Consider the following 22,809-nt stretch of genomic DNA (forward strand, 5'->3'; position numbering starts at 1 on the left):
CATATCTGATCCTATTGAAACTATGCAGGCTATTGGTCAGCCTTCTGGGCTACAGGTGAACAGTTTTCTTCTTCTGTTCCTCATCAGAAGTAGAAGTAGAAGTAGAAAATATTATAGCTATTAGGTACACTATGTGCTTCTTTTTCATCTTTTTCTTACGGTGATGATATCTAGAATGAATATCATGGACAGGAAAAAAAAGGGAGGGAGGGAGGAACAAAAACAAGTCTGCCCTGAATAAGTACAGTTAGGTGCATTAATTTATTGCTGTATTAAGTACTTTCTTAATTAAATTCTAGAATGCTCTTTTTTTTTTGAAGAAAATTATCTAAATCTAAGTGACAAGAACATTAGTCAGAAGCAAATGTGAAATAGTTTCTATTGGCAGGGATTCAGGAAATGGATGCCAATGTTTCTTAACCTTGATTGTAATAAAAAAAAAAGATACACAATCGTTTACACAAAAATTTTAACAGAAGGAGTAGCATATTGTATGTAGCCAATCCTTATGGCATAAGTTAGAATTATTTGCCAAAATCATAAACTTTGAAAGTCAAGTCTTTAGATAAGATATTCTTGGTGTGCTCTTTGTCATATAAGGCAGACCCCTTAATATAATATGCCCTACTATGATCACAAAATGAAAAGATACCCTGAAGCTAAGTATAAGAATAAATGATGACTAGAAATGTTAGGTAAAAAATTAAGAGTTTTAGAATTTAAATTTTTTAAAAAATTCAATCATACCCATATAATATCAGCAAAGCACGGAAAAGAGGAAAACAGAAGAAAAATACCTTGGTTCCACATTTCACAGATAACTACTGTTATCATTTTGGGACTTTTTGTTTTGTTTTGCTCGTTTGTGTGTGTGTGTGTGTGTGTGTGTGTGTGTGTGTTTGTTTTCTGTTTTTTGTTTTTTTGCTTTTGGAGAGAGAGAGAGAGAGAGAGCAAAAGTGCATGAGTCAGGGAGAGAGGCAAAGGGGGAGAGAGAATCTTAAACAGGCTCCATGTTTGGCTTGGAGCCCAACAAGGGACTCCATCCCATCACTCTGCGATTACAACCTGAGCTGAAATCCAGTTGGACACTCAAGGAACTGCACCATCCAGGCACCCCTAGTTTTTTTTTATTATTGTTTCATTATACTCTGTATAAAATTCTACGTCCTATTTTATATTTTAAAACACTAAAGCAAATATTACTCTTTAAAAATGATGGATTTGGTATAAACTAGGATGGAGTATGCTTCTATATGAGAACGTACCTCACTGTTCTCCTCTTGTTGGATACATAGGAAGTTTCCATTCTTTATTAATTGTAAATTACCTTCCCAAATATTTTTTCTAGATCTAGACTATTCTATCAGAATAGTGTTTATGTAATGAAATTAATAACTCAAATCTCTAAGTTAGGTAATGTTAAATTGTCTTCCCAAGTAGTTATACTATTTTACCTTCCCACTGTGATGCAAAACATATCAACACTGAATATTTTTGTTTTTATCTTTGATAATTTATAAAACAGAAATTGCACAACTATTTTATTTTGGTATATGTTTTATTGTGGTAAAATTGATCATATTCCACTTTTTTTCTCTTTTTAATCAGTGGTTATTGCTTTTTTGACATTCATCGGCCTCAAACTTTTTCTTATAATTTCCCTCATTACTTTTTTTTATGTTTTTCCTTTTCTTATTTTTATTATAAAGGATTCTGAACATATAGAAAATATATAGTATGACACCCACCACTTGACGTTGTGAAATTTTAATGTTTTATCATATTTACTTTGTGTTTTTTTCAACAAAAACATTTCTAACCTAAAGCACACTTCAGAATACATGGTTCTAAAAGATATACATAAAATATTCCATCCAAAAAATACAATACACATTTTTTTCCAAGTATACATAGAAGAATCCCCAGGTTAAATCACATAAAAAGAGACATAACAAATATCACAAATTTAAGAAAACTAAAATCACACCAAGTATATTTTCCAGCCATAATGGTGCAAAACCTTGGTGCAAAACCAAGGGTCAACAATAAAGCAAAGCTGAAAAATCTGCAATGTAAATATTAAATATTTAATATGTACATTTAAACAACACATTACTGCACAAGCAATGGGCTAGATAAGAAACCAAACTGCAAATCAAAGTATGTGTCAAAAAAAAAAGAGAAAACACAATATTCTAAAATCTACGGGATATAGCAAAAGGAGATGTTAGAGTAAAATTTATGGCATCAATGCTTGTATTAAGAAAACAAGTTTAAATAAACAACTTAAAAAACTAGAAAAAGAAAGAACTAGAAAAAAAAGACTTAGCTGAAATTTAATAGAAGATGAATATAGCAAAGAAAAATCAGCAATAAATAAAACAGAAACCAGAATAAGCAATAAAATAACATTGAAAGTAATGACCAGTTTTTCCAAAAACAAAACAAAACAAAATTGGTAATGCTTTAACTACATTAATTAAGAAAAGAGAGAAGACTCAAAACCAAAATGGAAGAGAAAAAAATACAACAGCTAACCACAGAAATACATGGTGAGATAATAGATTACTATAAACTATTATATACTAAAAATCAGATAATTTATGGTGAAAAAACACACAAGTAATTCCTAAAAAACACACGTTACCATGATTCAATCATTAATCTTGAATACAAGGAACAAGAAACCTTAGACCAATAACAAGAATCAAAGTTGAATGAGAAATCAAAAATCTCCCAGCACAAAAAAGCCCAACACCATATGAACCATAAAATTACAATAGTTTCATTGGTGAATTCTACCAAACATTTAAAAATATATATGGGGTGCCTGGGTGGTTCAGTCGGGTAAGGGTCAGACCCTTGATCTCAGCTCAGGTCATCTCAAGGTTTGTGAGCTGAAGCCTCGCATCAGGCTGCGGGCTGTTAGCACGGAGTCTGCTTAGGATTCTGTCTCTCCTTCTCTCTGCCCCTTACCTGATTATGCTCTCTCTCTCTCTCTCTCTCAAAATAAATAAAAAACTCAAAAAAAATTTTAGGGGTGCCTGGGTGGCTCAGTTGCTTGGGTGTCCCACCTCTGCTCAGGTCATGATCTCACAGCATGTGAGTTCTAGCCCCACATTGGGAATTGTGCTGACAGCTCAGAGCCTGGAGCCTGTTTCAAATTCTCTGTCTCCCTCTCTCTCTCTCTCTGCCCCTCCCCTGCTCATGCTCTGTCTCGTCTCAAAAATAAATATTGAACAAAATTAAAACAGTTCTAAAAATAAATAATGACAATCTTAAAATGTTATAAATAATGGGCTAGAGAGAACATACTCAAAATCATTCCATGAGGCCAGTACCACCATGATACCAGAGCAGGATAAAAACAATACAACAAGAACAAAGTCAACAACAGCAACAAAAACGAAAGTCTACTTTGTCCCCTGTAAGTATTGCTACTCTGACTTTCTTTTGACATCCATTTGTGTCATAAATTCTTCTCTTACCACTCATATTCAGTCTGCAGGTGTCTTTAAGTCTAAAATGAGTCTCTCATGGCAACTGAGGTCATGATCTCCCGGCCCGTTTGTTTGAGCCAGGTGTTGGGCTCTGTGCTGACGGCTCAGAGCCTGGAGCCTGCTTTGGCAGAGAGGATTCCCTCTCTCTCTGCTGGCACTCTGTCTCTCTATCTCAAAAAAAAATAAGCTTTAATTTTTTTTCAATGAGTCTCTCATAGGAAGCATATAGATGCGCTTTTAGATTTTTTTTTGTCCATTTTGACACCCCTATGTCTTTTTATTGGAGTTTTTAGTCCATTTACTATCAGAGTAATTATTGATAGATCTGTATTTAGTGCCATTATATTACTTGTTTTATTGTTTCTGGATATTTTTTCTGATCCTTTCTTGTGTTTGTCACTTTTGGTCTCTCTGCACTCAAAGAGTCTCCTTAGACTCCTATTTCTTGCAGGGTGGGTTAGTATTCATGAACTCCTTTAGTTTTTGCTTGTGTGGAAAACTCTTTGTCTCTCCTATTCTGAATGATAACCTTTCTGGATAGAGTATTCTTGGCTGCAGATTTTCCCCATTCAGTACTTTGAATATATTATGCCATTCTCTTCTGGCTTGCCAAGATTCTGTTGAGACTCTCCAGCTAGCTTTATGATCTTCCCTTGTGAGTTAAGGGTTGCTTTTGTCTTACTGCATTTAAGATTTTTTTCATTATCGCTGTATTTTGCAAATTCAATTAAAATATGTCTTGGTGTTTGCGTGCTTTTGTTGATTTTGATAGGAGTTCTCTGTGCCTCCTGGATCTGGATGTCTGTTTCCTTCTCCAGACTAGGAAAGTTTTCTGCTATTATTTATTGAAATAAATTTTCTGTCCCCCTTTCTTTCTGTTTTTCAAATGTTATTATGTTTGATGGAGTCATTGAGTTTCCTAAGTCTATTCTGCATATTTCTTCTTTCTCTCTTTTGTTCAGCTTCATTATTTTCCATTACTTCATCTTCTCTGTCACTTATCCATTCCTTTTTTTCTTCCAGGCTTGTGTTCATTGTATCAAGCCTGTTTGGAATCTCATTTATTGCACCCTTAATCTCTAATTCTTTTTTAACTCTTTTATCTCTGTGGTAAGGGTCTCTCTGAAGTCTTCTATTCTTTTCTCAAGCCCAGTGAGATTGATTGGTGCTTTAAATTCTCCATCAGGAATGTTACGTATATCTGTTTTGCTTAGATCTCTGGCCTTGGCCTTATCTTGTTCTTTCATGTGGGATAAATTCCTCTGTTTTGGCATTTTGTCTAACTCTCTGTCTTATGTGTTGGAAAAGCCAGTTAATTTTTCTGCTCCTCTCCTTATGAAGAACAGGTCATGTAGTGCCAAGGGCCTGGTGCTTCAGGGAGTATCTCTGGTATGTGCTGCGTGCACTCTGCTGTTGTGTTTTGGCTGCTCTGTCCTTCAGGCCAGCCATCTGCAGAAGCCCTCTTTGCCTGCCGTGGGCAGTGTTTGGTCCCTGGACTGAACGTGGTAAGTTTTAACTAGGTGTGCTCTGGTCTCATTGTGAAATGAGACCTGACACCAACTCTACCAGAACAGAGGCCCTGTAGAATTCTCCGGTTGGGCGATGTGGTGTGGGCAGGGGCCTGTGCTCGTCTTCTGGGAGAGGGGCCCGCCATGCTGTGACTGAGGCAAACTTGACCAAGAAGGGCAGTCCCACAGGGCACAGGTTGGTGGGTCTTGGTGTAAGCTAGTTAGTCGGCCAGTGTTGATACTGCGCTGCCTCCCGCTGGTAGCACTGTGTTTATGCTGAGGGGTGGAGGAGGGAAATGGAACTGGCCAACTCACCTGCTCCTGGAGAGGCATATCTATGAATGTTGCCTACCAAGGTCACTCTCCAAGAAGAGCAAATAATCTCCCCACTGTATGTTACAGACATTTTACAGATCCCTCTTTCCATGCTCTCTGTCCCTGGGTTGTTTGCCTGCCTTCTCTCTAGGAGCAGCACAATATCCTCTGGGCTTTCTTCCAGCCAAGCCCCACTGAATTTTGAAACTACATGCTTTAAGACCCACTGGTTATAAGAACTCACGAAATTCAGCCCCTCTCATTTTCTAAGCCAATAGTTTTGAGGATGTTTTCCTTGTGCGTTCCCCTGTGAGCTCCTCTCTCTCTTGACCTTTGTGACCACAGCCCCATCCCCTTCATAGTACTCATGATCCATTTCTCCCCTAAGCCATGTCTCTGCACTTCCTACCTCCTTCAACATGGCTTCTTTTTTCCCTTAAGTTGTGAAGTTTATTCTGTCAGTCTTCAGGCTCATTTCTGGGGTATTTAGGATGATTTGATAGTTACCTAGTTCTGTTCATGGGACCAGACACACTTAGGGTCCTCTTACTCTGCCGCCATATTTGATGCCTCCCGTCCCTCATTAATTTTAAATGTAAGCCAGTTTCCTCTAGAAATTTCATAATTACTCAAATATTTCTACATTTCAAAGATTTTTTTTTACTTTTGTGACTTATCTCAATCTATTTAGAATTGATTTTTAATAGGACATAATGTCACTTTTAAAATAACCATTTATTGAAAAACTGTCTTCCCTATATATATGATATATTTTAAAGCATATCACCTTAAATTATTTTATACAGTATGATTTGTTTCAAATCTATTCATTTAATTCCTATTATTCTATGTAAGTATTTCTTTTAAATTACCTACTTTTTAAAATTTTGATGTTAGAGCTCCTCTATCTTACATCCGTACCTCTTGTCAAAATTAGATTTCTTTCATTTCCTTTTCTTAGCTATTATGTAATATCCATACTGTTAGTGAATATGGATAAATTTTATTCTTAATTTTTTCGTGTTTCTCCCACAACCATCCCCCAGGTATAAGGACATTTTACATGAAAATCATATTAGAATTTCATAATTAGTTGAAATGTATCCTGGCATTTTGCAGTCTTCTCACTCATGAACATTTATAATTTTTTATTTTATTTCTTTTGCATGCTACCAAGAAAATAATAGAGTAATAAAAATAACATTTAATGCCCTATTGTTCTTTTATGGTTGCATAGTTTTCCATATAATTTATTCAACTATATTCCATTTGATTATCATTGATTACATTTTCATTTCTTTTTAAATGTCAAGTTTTACAAAATGTAAGTATAATCTTTTTTATAATACACATATATTTCTCATACATCCTTACACTTTTTTAAAATGTCATTATTCTGAAAATATTGTTAGGAAAAAAAGAGGGTTGTTCAGTCAAAGAATATGGATATTTAAACAATTCTAATTTGTACTTTTCCACACAGGAACTTCACTAATCCGTATCTCTGGCAAGATATGAAAGTACCCATTTTCCTACACTTCCAGACATTGGGTATTTTCACTTTTTTGCTAAAGTACTCAGTGAAAAGTTACTTTTTGTTGACCTTCTATATTTCCTTTCTTTGTAGTCACTCAATAAATATTTATTGATTGACTGCCACTTGCTACTTATTGATAATTTATACAGGGATGTTGAATAAATGGATGTGATTTTCTTAGAGCTTACATTTAGTTGAGGAAGACAAATAATGTATAATTAAACATGTAAGTAAGATGATTTTAGTTAGGAAAAAAAAAGCATTGTAAAGAAAATACCCTTGATGAGACTGAGGGAGGGTGAGCCTTAGACAATGGTCAGGGACTGAAGAGGTGACTTTGATCCTACTATTAGAAGAGCCAGACAAGCTGGCCCAAGTCAGAGAAAGAGCATAAACAAAGGCACTGCTAAAAACTAGATTTTCATGACAGATCATTCACTCAAATTCCAACGCAGAGACTTACTAACTAGAAATTTTTATTAGTGATTACAAGCTGGGTCTCTGGAATCAGTTGGTTACAGATTTAATCTTAACCTCTATTCTTCAATTTCCTTATTGTCTAAATGGGAGTAATGTTATATATTTGAGTCATTATACAAATTAGACATGAAATATATTAAATGTTTAGTTAACAGTCTGTTTCATTCAGTAACTATTATTATTGTGTTATTGTTATGTAGAGAAAACAGACACAAATGATTTTGATTGAAGACTTATAGATAAAAGTTATGAAATGGATTGACATCACACTCTACATCATAATAACTGCATGACCAACTTAACTTGTTAAGCTCCAGTTTAGTCCATTTACAAAACAGATAAAATAAATTTCATCTTATCTTCCTTTATCCCTGGAGCCTCACTTGGTACCCAGTTCCTTCCTATTCTAAGATTCAGCCTTTCTTGAATGAGCACATCAATTAATTCATAAATTACTCATTCAGTTCTTATGCTTTGCCAGAAGATGCTCTGCTTAGCATCCTTAATCCTTGTTTATACCCTACTGCTAGAATATTCCCCTTCCTTCCTTTTAATAGTGTCCTATCCATAACCAGAATTTCTGCCTGCTGGCAATGTCAGGATAGTCTATGTTGCCAGAAACTTGTCTTCTATTCAAGCTCTATTTCTAGACCTATCCATTTGCCCACCAACCTACCATATTAACCCCTATGAAGACAAAATATAATATGTAAATATGTTATCCACTGCAACTACTGAGAAAATGAGATTGAAATGGATTTTGTTTTTTCTTTGTAGATCTAGAAGTTATACATAATATGAGTTTTATATCACTATTTTTTAAACTATGTACTTTAAAAAAATTTTTTATTTATTTTTGAGAGAGAGACAGAATGAGCAGGGAAAGGGCAGAGAGAGAGGGAGACACAGGATCTGAAGCAGGCTCCAGGCTCTGAGCTGACAGCATAGAGCCCAATGCAGAGCTCGAACTCACGAACCATGAGATCATGACCTGAGCCGAAGTCGATGCTTAACTGATTGAGCCACCCAGGTGCCCCTAAAATATGTACTTTTGAAAAAACTTTTTAAAAATAACAAACTACAATGAAATTATGAGAGATTGTATAAAGAAAGGTACTTTAGCTGCCATAAGTCTTATTTGTAAGATTACTCTATGAGATTACATGTCTGCAATTACTATTTCATTTTTTCCTACATGAAAGACTTTCAGGAAAAACATTAATTATTTGAGGCAATTTAATAACAATAACAGAATGTGATGGTAAAAAGTCACATGTTGATTGCTGAAAGGGATTTTATTCCAGTAAAGGAAGTAGAATAGGATATAAGCCTATCAATTGAAATATCACCCATAGAGCAAATGAGGCTAATTGCCACAGCCACAGCTGGCTTTATTTTCTACTGACAATGCAGTAATCAACAAGTGACAGACAAGAGAAACCTATGACACTAGAATACTAAACCATCCCAATAAAATATAAAAACAACATTTGACTGACAGTTATTGTTATATTTAACGTAACATTATCTTTTCTCCCAGGGGAAATCAACCACATTGGTATGAACCTTTCTCCCTGTTCAGTTCTCAGCTTAAACTTTAGAATAAGTAGCTTGGGAAAAGGATGTATCCCAGAAGTTAAAACTGGATGAAACTTGATAAAATTCTAATTAATATAAACAGAGAAAGAGAATAAAAGAGATACACACACACACACACACACACACACACACATACGCACGCACACATACACTCACACACAGAGAATAGAAGGAAGAGAAAGAAGAGGAGAGATCCCAAAAGGAGAGGAAGAGTAGGAGAGGAGAGGAGGCGGAAGAGGGGAGAAGGCAGGACACTTAGAACCCCTTTTGACTTCGCCGAATTTATCTGTTTTTTCAAAACTCTCAGTGATCTCTGTTCAGTGTAGATCAACTTTTCCCCAATTTCAAAGGCACAATGGCCAACCTTCTTGACACCCACAATGTAATTATGACTTCTCATGGATCCTTATTTAAGTCTAGTTTCCATATGAATGGTAGGTAAACATCGGGCCTTTGACGTGTCTTAAGTGTTAGATCCATCATGTTTGAGGCCCCAAGTCTTGCTTACATTTTATCCCAGTTTCTCTGCAATGCAGTTATGTTCCAAACTCAGAATCTGGTAACAAATTGTTATTATTGATGTTTTTCTTAAAAGATGAAAATGTACTTATTTCCTCATCATATTCTGGAAGTATTAGCCATCTTGAATCCTAGAAGGGCAAGATATATTAGAATGGCTCTAATTTTTTTTTCTTGAAAATATAAAAATCAAGCCTATTCTGAAATTAATAGAGTGCTATTAATTGGATCACTTATGTCAATGCAGAAACTCATTGTTTTTTAAGAGAACAAAAAGAGAAATGGGGCAAAATGGGAAATAAGGCAAAAAGATAAATTTTCCAGTTAAATGCTATTTATGCATAGTTTTGGAAACATGTCCTATGAATAGCTGGTACAAAAGTATTTTTTTTAATGTTGATTTATTTATTTTGAGAGAGAGAAACAGAAAGCGTGAGCAGGGGAGGAGCAGAGAGAGAAGGAGACACCAAATCCCAAGCAGGTTCCACACTGTCAGTACAGATCCCCACGTAGGGCTCGAACCCATGAACAGTGAGATCATGAGCCAAAATCAAGAGTCAGATACTTAACTGAGATTGAGCCACCCAGGCGCCCTAAAAAAAAAAGATTTTAAAAACACCCCTGAAGTTGCTACAATGAGAGACACCTCTGCCCAAGGCTCTCTAGTGCATCTGGGGGTGTGCCCAAGGACATTTTAAGGACATGTAGTTCTATGGCCAAGTTTTGTTCTGGGGCCTCAAGTTAAAATGCCCATACCTGAGTTTCAGCTATTTAGAAATCCACTGCTGGGCAATTTCCTAGTAAGGAAGAGATATACAGATTATTCTGAAAGGCAGAAAAGACTGAAAAGACATTAGTAAAACACCAGCTGGCAGACAAGATAGAGGGGCAAAAAAGGGAAAAGATAGGTGATAGAGACAGATGGAGAAACCAAGATGGAAAAATGGCATTAATACAAGAATGTCAGGGGCACAAATCCTATAATTTATGAGCAGATCCTGTAAGTTAGGTATGGATGGTATTAAAATGATTACAATGCAGTAAAGATTATATTGCTGAGTAACTGACAGTGAAAGAGAAGCAGGCAGATATTAGCAAATATAGGAAATGTAGATATAAACAGAATGGAGGAAAATTGGTTAAAAATAAAAATAGAATGATGCATAAGCTTTATGTTTCCTCACTAGAACAGCCATATCTAAAACAGTATAAATAAAACCTGAGTCATGAAGATTGTCCTCTATGCAACAGCATTTAGATAAAGAAGTCCTTTCCCATTTAGATAGGCCCACATATTTTCTGTTAGTTAGGATTGGTATTAAATCAGTTGTAAACCTATGAAGGGGTAGCTCTGTTCTGCTTAAAACTTACCTGAATGTATAGGACAGGGTCATTGTGAAAACCAATTTCTGAGCCCCCACATTTCAGGGCAGTGCTAAAAATATGGTCCATGTCTGCAAGACACTGACCATTAAAATATTTACTGATTTATGACAGACCTGACATGGGCTTGGCATAGAGGATTGAATTAGAAAAAGCTGTGGTCTGTGTTCTCATGCAGCAATAGTATAGTGAGTGAGAAAGAAACTAGACAATTCCAGAAATAAGTGTACTTTATACAAATTGCGATAAAATCTGCAGGAATAATACAAAGTATCATGTGAATCTATAGCAAGGGAGTGGTAGGGCTAAATTTGGGGACCGGAAGGAAGGCTGTCCTGAACTATGTACTTTGATTCAAGACCTAAAGGAGAAGTAGAAGTGGGAGGAGAAATGGTAAGATGATAGGGGTTGGGGTAAGACAAAGCAAAGGTCCATGTAAGGCCTAGAGGTGAAGGTCTTGGAGAATCAGAAAGAAACCAGTAGGTTAGGATTGATGGAATGAACGGATATAGGGTCTAAGACTGGAGGAATAGGCAGAGCTAGATCGTGAAGGCTTTTGTAAGCCATGTTTCAATAATCGAGGCAATGACATGTGTACAAATTATAACGCAAATTGAAAAGCAATGTTCATAAAGGCACTAGCACCGTGTCCTCAGGAGAGATAATTCTTCCTGATAGTTCATTGAAGGCTTTTTGGGGGAGTTCACATCTGTGCAGGGTCTTGACAGAGGAATGGTATCATAATTGGAAGATTGAGATGAGACAGACAGGTGGAAAAGAACAGTTGTTACAAAAGCACAGGGGAAGATATAATGTGAATGATGAATAAAGAAAGGGCATTATTGGTGACACAGTTGAAATTATAGGCTGGAACCAGATCGTGGAGAACAATGCTGGTTACATAATTTTTTTTTTTTACTTTATCCTACTCCGTAAGTAGTAAGAAATCTATCATACTACTTAGAACTTTGTGTTTGAGTTCCAGCTTTGTCATTCACCAGTTGGGCAATTTATCTAACATGTCTGTGCCTACTTTTTCAAACACAACATCTTTGGGATGATGTAAGGCTTGAATAAAGATTCATAAGATGATGTATATAAAGTCTTAGTTCAGTGATTTACATATAAAAGCTTCATGAATGGCGAATATTTTTACTATTAATATTAATAAAATAATTCACGTTGGCATGTAGGATACTTAGTAGAGAGATCTTTGGGCTAGGGATTGAGACCATGAAATTAAGATATGCAGCCTTCTGGGTGGCTCAGTTGGTTATCGACCAACTCTTGATTTAGGCTCAGGTCATGATTCCAGGATCCTGGATGTAGCCCTCCGTTGGGCTCCATGCTGGTTGTGGAGTCTGCTTCTCTCTCTCTCTCTGTCTCTTCCTCCCTCCCTCCCTTCCTCCCTCCCTCCCTCCCTCTGACCCTCCCCCTGCTCCCCTGCTCATGCACTCTATCTCTCTAAAAAGAGAAAAAAAAGAAATTAAGATATGTGGCAATAAGAGAATTTGAACTAAGAAGGTCATTTGCAGTGGAAAGGATGGCAATGAGGTCATATGGACAATATGCAGGAAAACAGAATATGGCTATGAACCATTTAACAGAATAAGGGCAGAATGCTTTAAGTCAGAAATGACTGAGATTAGGGGGGTGGGTTAGGCACATGGTGTTTGCCATGAATTGAAATCAGAGCATCAAGAGAAAAAACCTTTCTCAGGGAATCAGTTTGTGAGTGTGAATATCATTCTCCGACCAGGAAAATGAGACATGTCTGATAAGAGACAATATATATTACCCATGACTCAAATCTAATTCACTCATGTATCTCTTTAAGAACTGTCCAACATAAAAACATTCTGGTTGAAATTTACCTCGTGATTTCTTGGAACCTGCTCTTGTAATAGCTTGATATGTACTGTAGAACACATATGTACACATACATACACGTACACACACGGATGTGTGAAAGTAGAATGTGGTGTTGTGTCCCTATCTTTTCATTTTTTGTGGAGTACAGTGTATGAAAAAATGTATGAAACATAAAGGTACAGCTTAACAGGTTATAAAGAGAATTGCTCAGGTAATCACATCCAGGACAGAGAATATTACTAATATTCAAAAACCTCTCTCCATACCCCTCTACTTCCTCCATATTCTTAGTTTATATCAATTACTTCCTTCCTTTTATTTTTACAATTTTGCCACCTAACTATTCATCCTTAGACCCATTCTTTTAGTCTTGCCTATTTTTAAAGCTTATGCAAATGATATCAATGATACTGTGAATTCTCTTTTGCCTACCTTATTTTCTTCAAACTGTTTTTATAAGATTTATCTTTTGGATTGCTTATTCTTGTAGTTGTATAAGTATTTCCCTGGATGGATAAGCCACTATTTATTTGTTAATTATATTATTCAAGGGCATTTGCATTATTTCTTTTCAGAGGATATTTATATTTATAATATTATAATATTTTAATATCTGGTTTGAATATTTTTATTTAAGCCTGATAGTGCAAAATGCATTCACTTCTGTAGGGTAACCATATTGTAATAGAGTTGGGAGAGTTTGGCATAAATGTGTTTTTGACTAGACACTGGCAAACTATTTCCCTAAATAATTAGGACAGTCACCCTCCCATTACCACTGGATGCCATGGATGAGTGTTCCTGTTTTTACATATAATCTACCTTTGGCATTATTATTTAATAGGTGTGTAGTGGTATATCATTGTGAGTTTGAACTTTATGAAAATGTGTTACCTATCTTTATTGATTGCTTATAGTTTTCTTGGTAAGTGCCTAAGTCTGCTGCCAGTTTTCTACTGGGTTTTCCATTTTCTTCCTAACTGATAAACAAAAAATTATTTATATGTTATTGTTATGATTTCTTATTAGCTACATATGCTGTAAATACCTTCTCCCTGTCTGAACATAAATTTTAATAATTCCATGGTGTCATTTGGAGAGGTAATTCTTTTTTTTTTTAATGTTTATTTACTTATTTATTTATTTTTGAGAGAGAGAGAGAGAGAGAGTGTGTGAGCAGAGGAGGGACACAGAGAGAGGGAGATACAGAAGCTGAAGCAGGCTCCAGGCTCTGAGCTGTCAGCACAGAGCCCGATGGGGGACTTGAACTCACGAACTGGGAGATCAAGACCTGAGCCGAAGTCGGACACTTAACCGACTGAGCCACTCAGGCACTCCTTTTTTTTTTTTTAATTTTGCTTTAGAGAGAGAGAGTAGAGATGTAATTCTTAATATTTAATCAAATTTAGTAAACTTTTCTTTATGGATAATATTTTATTCTCCTGCTTAATAAAGACATTTTCTTATAAAAGCTAATATCTCTATATTTCATATTTAGGTTTACTTACACAGGCATATCATCTGAGATTAGTGATAGAAATATGATTTGGGTTTTCTTTAAAGAACAAGATAACTCTATTCTATTTCTAATTGCTTCAAAATTTATTCCCATTTATTATGTTCATAATTTTTTTTTCTTCTTTCTGTTAATGTGGTGATTCTATGCATTCCTTCCCTAATATTAAGTAAAAATATGTGTTCCTGTGATAACCCCAACGTGGACATGATGCATTTTCTGTTATGTTGGGGTCCTATTTACTTAGCGGTATTTTTGTTAAGAATTTTGCATCTAATTTTATGAGTGACATTACAGTGTAATTTCTGTTTTCTTGTTTTTGTTGGGTTTGGGATCAAGGTTATGCTAGCTCATAAATGACAGGAGAAGAGATATGGTTACTCTCTTTTCTGGGAGAATCTATAAAATCAGTATTATTGACATTATTTATTCCTTAAATATTAGATAGAATTCAACAGTGAAGTGGGGTTTTCACTGAGGCAAAATTTTTAATTACATGTAATTATGAAAATATCTATATTATTCATGTCTATAATATCTACAGAACTATTTGAAAAATGTTTAAGTTTATTTATTTTGAGAAAGAGAAAGAGAGAGAGCATGTGCAAGTGGGCAGGGGAAGTGCAGAGAGAGAAGGAGAGAATCCCAAGCAGACCCTGTGCTGTCAGTGTGGAGCCCAACATGGGGCTCGAACTCATGAACTGTGAGATTACCACCTGAGCTGAAACCAAGAGTCAAGACGTTCAACCAACCGAACCATCCAGGCACTCCTATAGAACTATTTTTAATATGTGGATTTTTATTGTAGTAAAATATTCTAAAATTGCCATAGTAACCATTTCAAGTATACGATTCAGAGGCATTAATCACATTCTCAATGTTGTGCAGCATTAACGCTATTTATTTCCAAAACTTTTTCATCAATCCAAACAGGAACTCTGTAACCATTAAGCAATAACTTTCTATTCTCCCCTCCCCACTAATCCTTGGTAACTTCTAATCTATCTTATGTCTCTATGAATCTCCCATTCTAGATATTTCATATAATAAAAATTATACAATATTTTTCCTTTGTATCTGGCTTCATTCCCTCTCCTACTGTCCCTTTTTTGTCAATGACAATGAATTTTTTTCACTTTTATGTATTTATTTGCACAAATTTGTACAAACCTGATCTCATTCACCAACACCAACCATGCAACCAGGACACATACACAAGATCTTGGAGAAGGTTGTCAGGTACTATGAAGGACAGAAAAGGGTGAATACAGTGGAGTGGGCATTTCATTTCAATTGCAGGGGTTTGAGGAGAGCTCTAGTCCCACACCTGAGAAGTAGAGGTATGAGAGGCAATAAATAGAACCCTGGGCCCAGCCTGCTTTGGTACATGGTGGATCCATTCCTGAGCACCTGTCCCTGGCCCATGACCAATAGTCATGAGCCAGAAGCAGGGCAGCGGGTGCAGGCAGACCTGACAGGTAGCCAAAGGTCCTCCTCCAACAGCCCCCAAACAAGCCCTGCAAGACATGAAGACTGGACCAGGTTCTGCAGACCCTCACTGTCAGTGCTGGAGGGCACTGCCTTTCACCTTGTCTGAACCTTCAGGGAACACAAGGTGCCATCTTGCACCAGGGGCTTCCTCTTGACCACATGCGGGCTCTGGCTGCAGCTCAGAGACTTCCTTTGGCCAGGCTGGTGGCTGGTTGCTGGTGGACTGCCTCTGTATCCCACTAACGTTCATCCTCTGTGTCACTGTCCTACAGGCTTTCTGCCCAGTACCTGATGGGTGGCCTGGTTTGGGTTTTCTCTAGTTTTATTTTGATGGTCTATGTGTAGATTTCTTTACAGTCACCTTACTTGGCATCATAAAATTTCTTGAAATAGCAGACTGTCTGCATTTTGGTAAATTCTCAAATGCTGCCTCCTGTATTACTTCTGTCTCATTCATATGCTTCTCCACTTCAGAGACTCTAATTAAACATATGCCAGAGTTTCTCCTATATCCTCTTTGTTTCTTTTCTCCTTTATAAAATTTTCCAAATTTCTGTCTCTAAATGCTGCATCCAGCTTTGTTTGTTTTGGTCAAATTTCCAATTCATCACTTCTTTTTCACTTTCTATAATCTTCTCTTCAGTATATCCATTGATCCCTTATTTTATTATATTATTATTCACTGCACTAAATTCTATAAAAACTTTTCTTCAACATGCTAAGTCTCTATTGTTTCCAGTACTCTGCCGAAACTTAGCTTTTATCTTCTTTACTGCATAAATACATATTATCTTCAGTCTGAACCTGATAATGCCACTATTTGCGATTTCTATGTATCTGCGTTTGTAATTTCTATGTATTTACTTTTTCTCATTTCTGAAGTTTCTTCCATATGTCATCTCACCACCTTTTTTTCTTTGCATGGTTCATTTGATCAGGTGTGCTGTATATTGTCATTGAAAAAGATTTTATAGAAGAAACTTGAGGATTAGGATCATGTTACCTATGATACTATTTTACTCCAGAAAAGGATTCTCATTTACTTTTGCTTGTTATCTGTGGATTTTAGCAATCCTTATTTAACTCAATACAATTGCATGGTTTGAGATTTTCTGCTCTATTCATAGTATTCCAAACTGGCCTTCATTATGTATGAGGGCTAATTTTATTCTGCTCAACTTTGGAGTAGAGCTTTTGGAGATATAGGAAGGAAATGGTTTACCAAAATCTATTTCCTTTATTGGCCTTTGCCTCTACTTGTATTGTTTTAGTTCTGTGAGGTTATATGTTTCAGACTGGATGTTTATGTCCTCCCAAAATTTGTATGTTGAAATCCCAACCCTAATGAGATGGTATTTAGGAGGTGGAGCCTTGGGGAGATAATCAGGTAATGAAGGTAGAGCCTTCATGATTGGGATGCATGACCTTAGAAAAGGACCCTAGAGAGCTTACTTTCCCTATTTTCGTTCTCTGTTATGTGGAACATAGTGAGAAGACAGTTTTCTGTGAGCCAGGAAGTGGGCCCACACCAAACACTGTATCTGCCATCACCTTGATCTTGGGCTTGCCAGCCTCCAGAATTGTGAGAAATAAATGGTTACTGTTTAAGCCGTCTAGTCTGTGGTAATTTGCATGGCAGCCCAAATGGACTAAGACACTGTCAAAAATAGAGTTCCTCTCCACTGCAGTACCCAGGACAAACATAATTTTAACACTCTCAATCCTTTTTCTCTCCTTATTTGAAGCTGGCAAATGCTTCACTATCTTGTTAACTCTTTGCTTTATTTTATTAAAAAAGATTTAATTATCTGCTAAAAAGTAATTAGAAGTGGAAGTTCTATGATATTTTTTAATTAATAGCCCTTTGATGAATTTCAAACTCTCAATAATTGTCTTCATAGAAATACCTTTCTTTCTTATCCCTCAGTAAGGCTGACTTCAACATTACCCTCATCATTTTATTTCTAATGCAACCTCTCTCTCTCTATTTTAGTTGAAAGCTCTTTCCTGTTAAATATAAACCCATGTATTTCAAATGCATAAAAATATATAGGACATTTGTGGATTTTTTTTCCAGAAAGTAAACCAAAAAATGATATTCTAGGCTTAAGCATTATAGAAATATGGGATATTTTAAAGCTATACATTATTGTTTTGTTAATTTTTACATAGTAGGATATAGCTTATAATATTCACCTGAAAGAGCGATATTTTATCATGATCAAAATCTTTGTAATCATTTGTAATCTTTGCTCCTTCTGTGGTAGGTGCTCTGCTAGGGTCTTTTTACACTGTCTAAAACTCATATTACATAACTGGAATTTAGGGGTTGAGAATTTAGTTCCCTTAACCCTTCAGGTTAGGAAAAGTGAGATCTACAAAGGGCAACCAACGTGCCCCAAGGTGCACACTGTGTTAAAATAATAGGGCAGACTTAAAAAATTATTTCCGCTTGACCCCATTAGAAACTCTATAATTAATGAAATCAAGTTATTAAAGAATAGTTTTAGTTGCTATTGGGTGAAAGGGAGAACGCAAAGTTAAATTGTACTTGAATAATTAAATGTGATTTTTAAAAAAAGAATTGCATTTTATCCTCTTTCTTAACTAGCAGCATGGCTATATTTAAGAAACTTCTAGGGGTGTCTGGGTGGCTCAGTCAGTTAAGCCCCGACTTTGGCTCAGGTCATGATCTCAGCATGGCTATATTTAAGAAACTTCTAGGGGTGTCTGGGTGGCTCAGTTAAGCCCTGACTTTGGCTCAGGTCATGATCTCAGAGTGCAAGCCCCGCATCTGGCTCTATGCTGACAGCACAGAGCCTGGAGCCTGCTTCCGATTCTGTGTCTCCCTCTCTCTTTGCTCCTTCCACACTCATGCTCTGTCTCTGTCTCTCAAAAATAAATAAACATTAAAATAATTTAAAAAACTTCTATCCCACACGTTTTTCTCAAAAATTATAATAGGGTGCACTTCCTGGAAACTATGTTGTTTTAAGATTTTGTTTTATAATTATTTGTCAATAGCAATGTTCACTGAAGCAGCATGACACAGACATATCAGTAACAGGACATATGTTTAAGACACATGAAAGTCAGATGAACTTTTTCTTCTTCAAGGTTTAAATCTGAATCCCAATTTTATGTGAATTAGAAAATACTATCACTTAAAAAAATAAGAAAATACTATCACTTTATAGATCTAAATTAAAACATGGAAAAAGACCAATTATTTGCTTATCAGCTCTGTATTAATTTTTGCCCTAAGTTTGTTTACATGAATTATTTCAATGAAATCTCACAGTGGATATGTCATTCATTATATAATCGTATTTTTCCTTTTCCCAATGCAGCTCAGAAATGTTAAAAAAAAATGCCTTACATCACCAGGTGGCTATGAGGGCCAATTTTCCCATCCCTCAACTTCTACCATTGTGACTTTCAAATATAGACCACAAACCTGTTCAAAAAGAAAAAAAAATAAAGTTTGTTTATCTAATGTAGCAGCAATTTTTGTTTTCTGCATCCCCTTTCCCACCATTGCAAAACTATTGTTTGTAGCCTGTCAGTCATGATTTTTCTTCACTTCCTATTCAGATCCTTAATATAAGATTTATATAAATTATCAAAGAGGTAGGTTTATTTTCTATGTTTTATATGGAAACGGTTTCTCAAAGAGATGATGTTACTTAGTGAAAGCTAGTAAAAGAAGAATAGAACTGAGGTCTCCAAAGCCCGTTACTTTCCTACCTTATACAGATCAGGGTGAATATCAAGATGAGGCCAATTGATTCTTGATCTGATGTTGAGGCACGCATGATGGATATGGATTATTATGCACCTCTTGCGTAGGAAGTCTTTTATTCAAGATATCATTTCTTGTTGCTAAAAATCCTGAACATACTTTATTACAAAGCTGATGAAATCACATAACTCAAGCGATACCTCTTTCACCTCCGGATAAAATTACCCTCCTAGGTTACCAGTTGCAAAGAATATTTAGCATTTATTCTGCTAGTTCACAGAAGGAATATTTTACCTAAATAACTAAGCAAGCCCACCTTCCTTCAGCATGTCAGACTAATTATGCTTACCAGCTACAGTTTATGAGTGCTTTGTGTGTTTGAATTTCATAAGGGGTCAACCAGGCTTAGACAAAAGTGCAGTCCTGCCTGACAAATATTTTTCTTTGTGCCTTCTACTGAGGATAAAATGCAGAGGTGGATGCAGTCTCCATTCTTTAGGATATCTTACTCTGCTACAGAGATTTTCATTATTTAAAAATTCTAATAAGGATGGTAATAATTTTTATCTTAGAATAAGACTTTGCTTTATTAAACAAATACATAACTATGCTAGATAACAGAATTTTGTTAATTTGTTAGTTTTATTTCCTGCTATGAACATTAACAATAGCATTAACAAAAGCATATACACAGTAGAATTAATTTTTGATGCTAAATCATATCTCAGAGCAATATAACTGAAAGCATTCTGCCTACCATTGGAGAGACCTAAGTTCTTGCTTCAGCTATGTTGGTAACTGGCTGAGTGATTGTGGAAAGTTATTGGATCTCATTCCACATTCATAAACTAAGGAACATAAAATGGATACTACTTAAAAATTTATTAGGAATTCAAAAGTTAATAATAAAAATATTTTAAATTGTTATTTAAATATTTATCAACATCTAAAGCCTACCTAATTGCAGTATATTCTCATTGCTATTTCCCCACATAAATTATATTTCTTAGAGGGGAGAATTATGTTTTCTATGGGGTTTGTTGTTCACTGTTATAATGTCTAGCACATTGCTGATTGTAGAATATGAGAATAAGACAGAACTATGTCCTCTTTTTGTATAAAGGAGAAAACTCTGATATCTTCAAAGAAAGACGAAAAGATGTTTGACATAATTTTCTCTGAACTTAATGACTTCATTTTTAAAATCAGAAAAAGCTCAAATTCAAATAAGCATTTTCAGTATAATTGAACTATTTTTCTGACTAAACAGAAACATCTTAATCAAAGTTTGATTGGAAATTTGCAAAAAAATATACAAGTGGTTGCAAGTTTTAGGACTAATGAAGTTGTTAAACTCTTAATCATTCTTAAAAGATACTTTGCCCTGATTAAAAGGATAGTGAATTTCATATCTTCCTAAAAAATATCCAGTATCCAGTATTTGTTGACACAGTGAAATGTGTGTTTTTTTATGTGAATATATAAGCATATATACATATAGTGAGGTACCAGATGTCTATTTCTGGGTAATGGATAAAATCTAAATCGAGCAACTCTGTAAATATATGACAAAAATAAAAAGAAAATATGGTATTTGGAAGAACAAAAACTCTCCAAGAACACAGAACTGACATATTCAGAATGTTCAGGCACATTAATTTCTTCTGGTACTCTCTATGGTGTGTGGAAGATGAATGTAAGTTTGAATGGAAAATAATATGGTTTATTAAACTGAATATGTTCCTAAGGTTTTTTGCAAAATTGAAATAATGATTAAATTATTTTCAAATAATAGATCAATATCAAAATACTGATATTTTGTGGACGGAGGAGGAGGCTACGTATGCATAAAATGTATAGTGGAATGGGAAAAATAAGAAAATCTTTATGTGGGAAAAAATGACAGGTATTTTAAGAAAAATAGAACTTGTAAATATATTATCATTAGTAAGTAATTTTATTTTCAAAAGAATCTGAAATTAATCTCATGGACCCACATGAAATTAAATATCAACTTGAATAATAATTTGAGTCAGAATATTAGCAGTAATATTTTAATAGTAATTACTAATGACTTAGGACTTCAGGTTTACTGTGAAAAACTTGCCTTCAAAGGATGAAAAAGGGGACGTATAATTCCCAGTTTATGTGAGAACTTTTTGTTTGAAGAACTGTCCTTATTTTCTTTAAAAAATAGTAGTAGTAGTAGAAAAAGAAGAAAAAGAAGAAGAAGAAGAAGAAGTAATAAAACTAAATAGGTTTCTGGTAGCAATAAACTAAGTGGGATAGTAGTACAATTAGCATTAATAACATTTTATAATTTGGTTCACTATAGAAGGTTTTACATAATAACCAAGTGCATCTTACATCCTCCAATGTAATAAGTTCAATGTGAGATTGGATGGATAATCTCCCTATAATGCCTGTGATTTTATTATCAAATTCTGAGTGTTTTATTATTTTAAAAAATGATTTTCATTTGAAATGCTGCATCAAAATCTCTTAAGTTTTAATTTTGCTCTGAAATTATTTTCAATAGAAATTCAACTTTATGATCTATTTTTCCACACTATTTGAACATCTATATCAAGTGGTGAACATTGAATTATTCAGAATCCAGTCTTTCCATTTATTTGAATGACACCGTGAAAATCAGAATGAAAAAAAATTCATATCTCCAAAGTTTGATTTTGTTAAGCCTAATTCAACTGAAAAAACTACATTTCTTTATAATTTGAGAATTATGTTTTCAGAGATCTTATAATGTTGACATGCTACTTTTTTAAGACACAGGATTTTTTTTAATGTTTTAAATATGTATCTCGTGTGTGTGTGTGTGTGTGTGTGTGTGTGTGTGTTTGGGGAGGGGATTAACTTAGTCTCAAAAAAGACATGAGGATTAGAAAAAGAGGAGACTAGAAATACCTAAAACATGCATGTCCATTTCCTTCTAGTCACCAAATATCTTTGTCAAAGAGAAGTTGACATGACATGTATATATCTACATGTATTGCATATGTAAATGTGTTTATGTACAGTACATGTATACGTGTGGAATATGGACATGAATTTGAAGTAAACTGAAAGGTGCACTGTAGCACATGATAAACAAGTCTAAATAAAATGCAGTGCACATTTAGGCATCCTCTGATCTATCACATCATCATCTTTGAAACTCCTGGGTCTCCTCACTTTTTATCTTCTTATACGATTTTAAGATTTATTAGGTCATTGTCTAGACTTTATCAATTCTTTTGTGGGGTAACACACGTGTAAGACTCGATACTTGAAAATAAATAATGCATTTTTCTGTATCATATGGTAATTTCTGTACATGTCTGTTAATC

This window comes from Acinonyx jubatus, chromosome D1, assembly GCF_027475565.1.
Source record: "Acinonyx jubatus isolate Ajub_Pintada_27869175 chromosome D1, VMU_Ajub_asm_v1.0, whole genome shotgun sequence".
NCBI lineage: Eukaryota > Metazoa > Chordata > Mammalia > Carnivora > Felidae > Acinonyx > Acinonyx jubatus.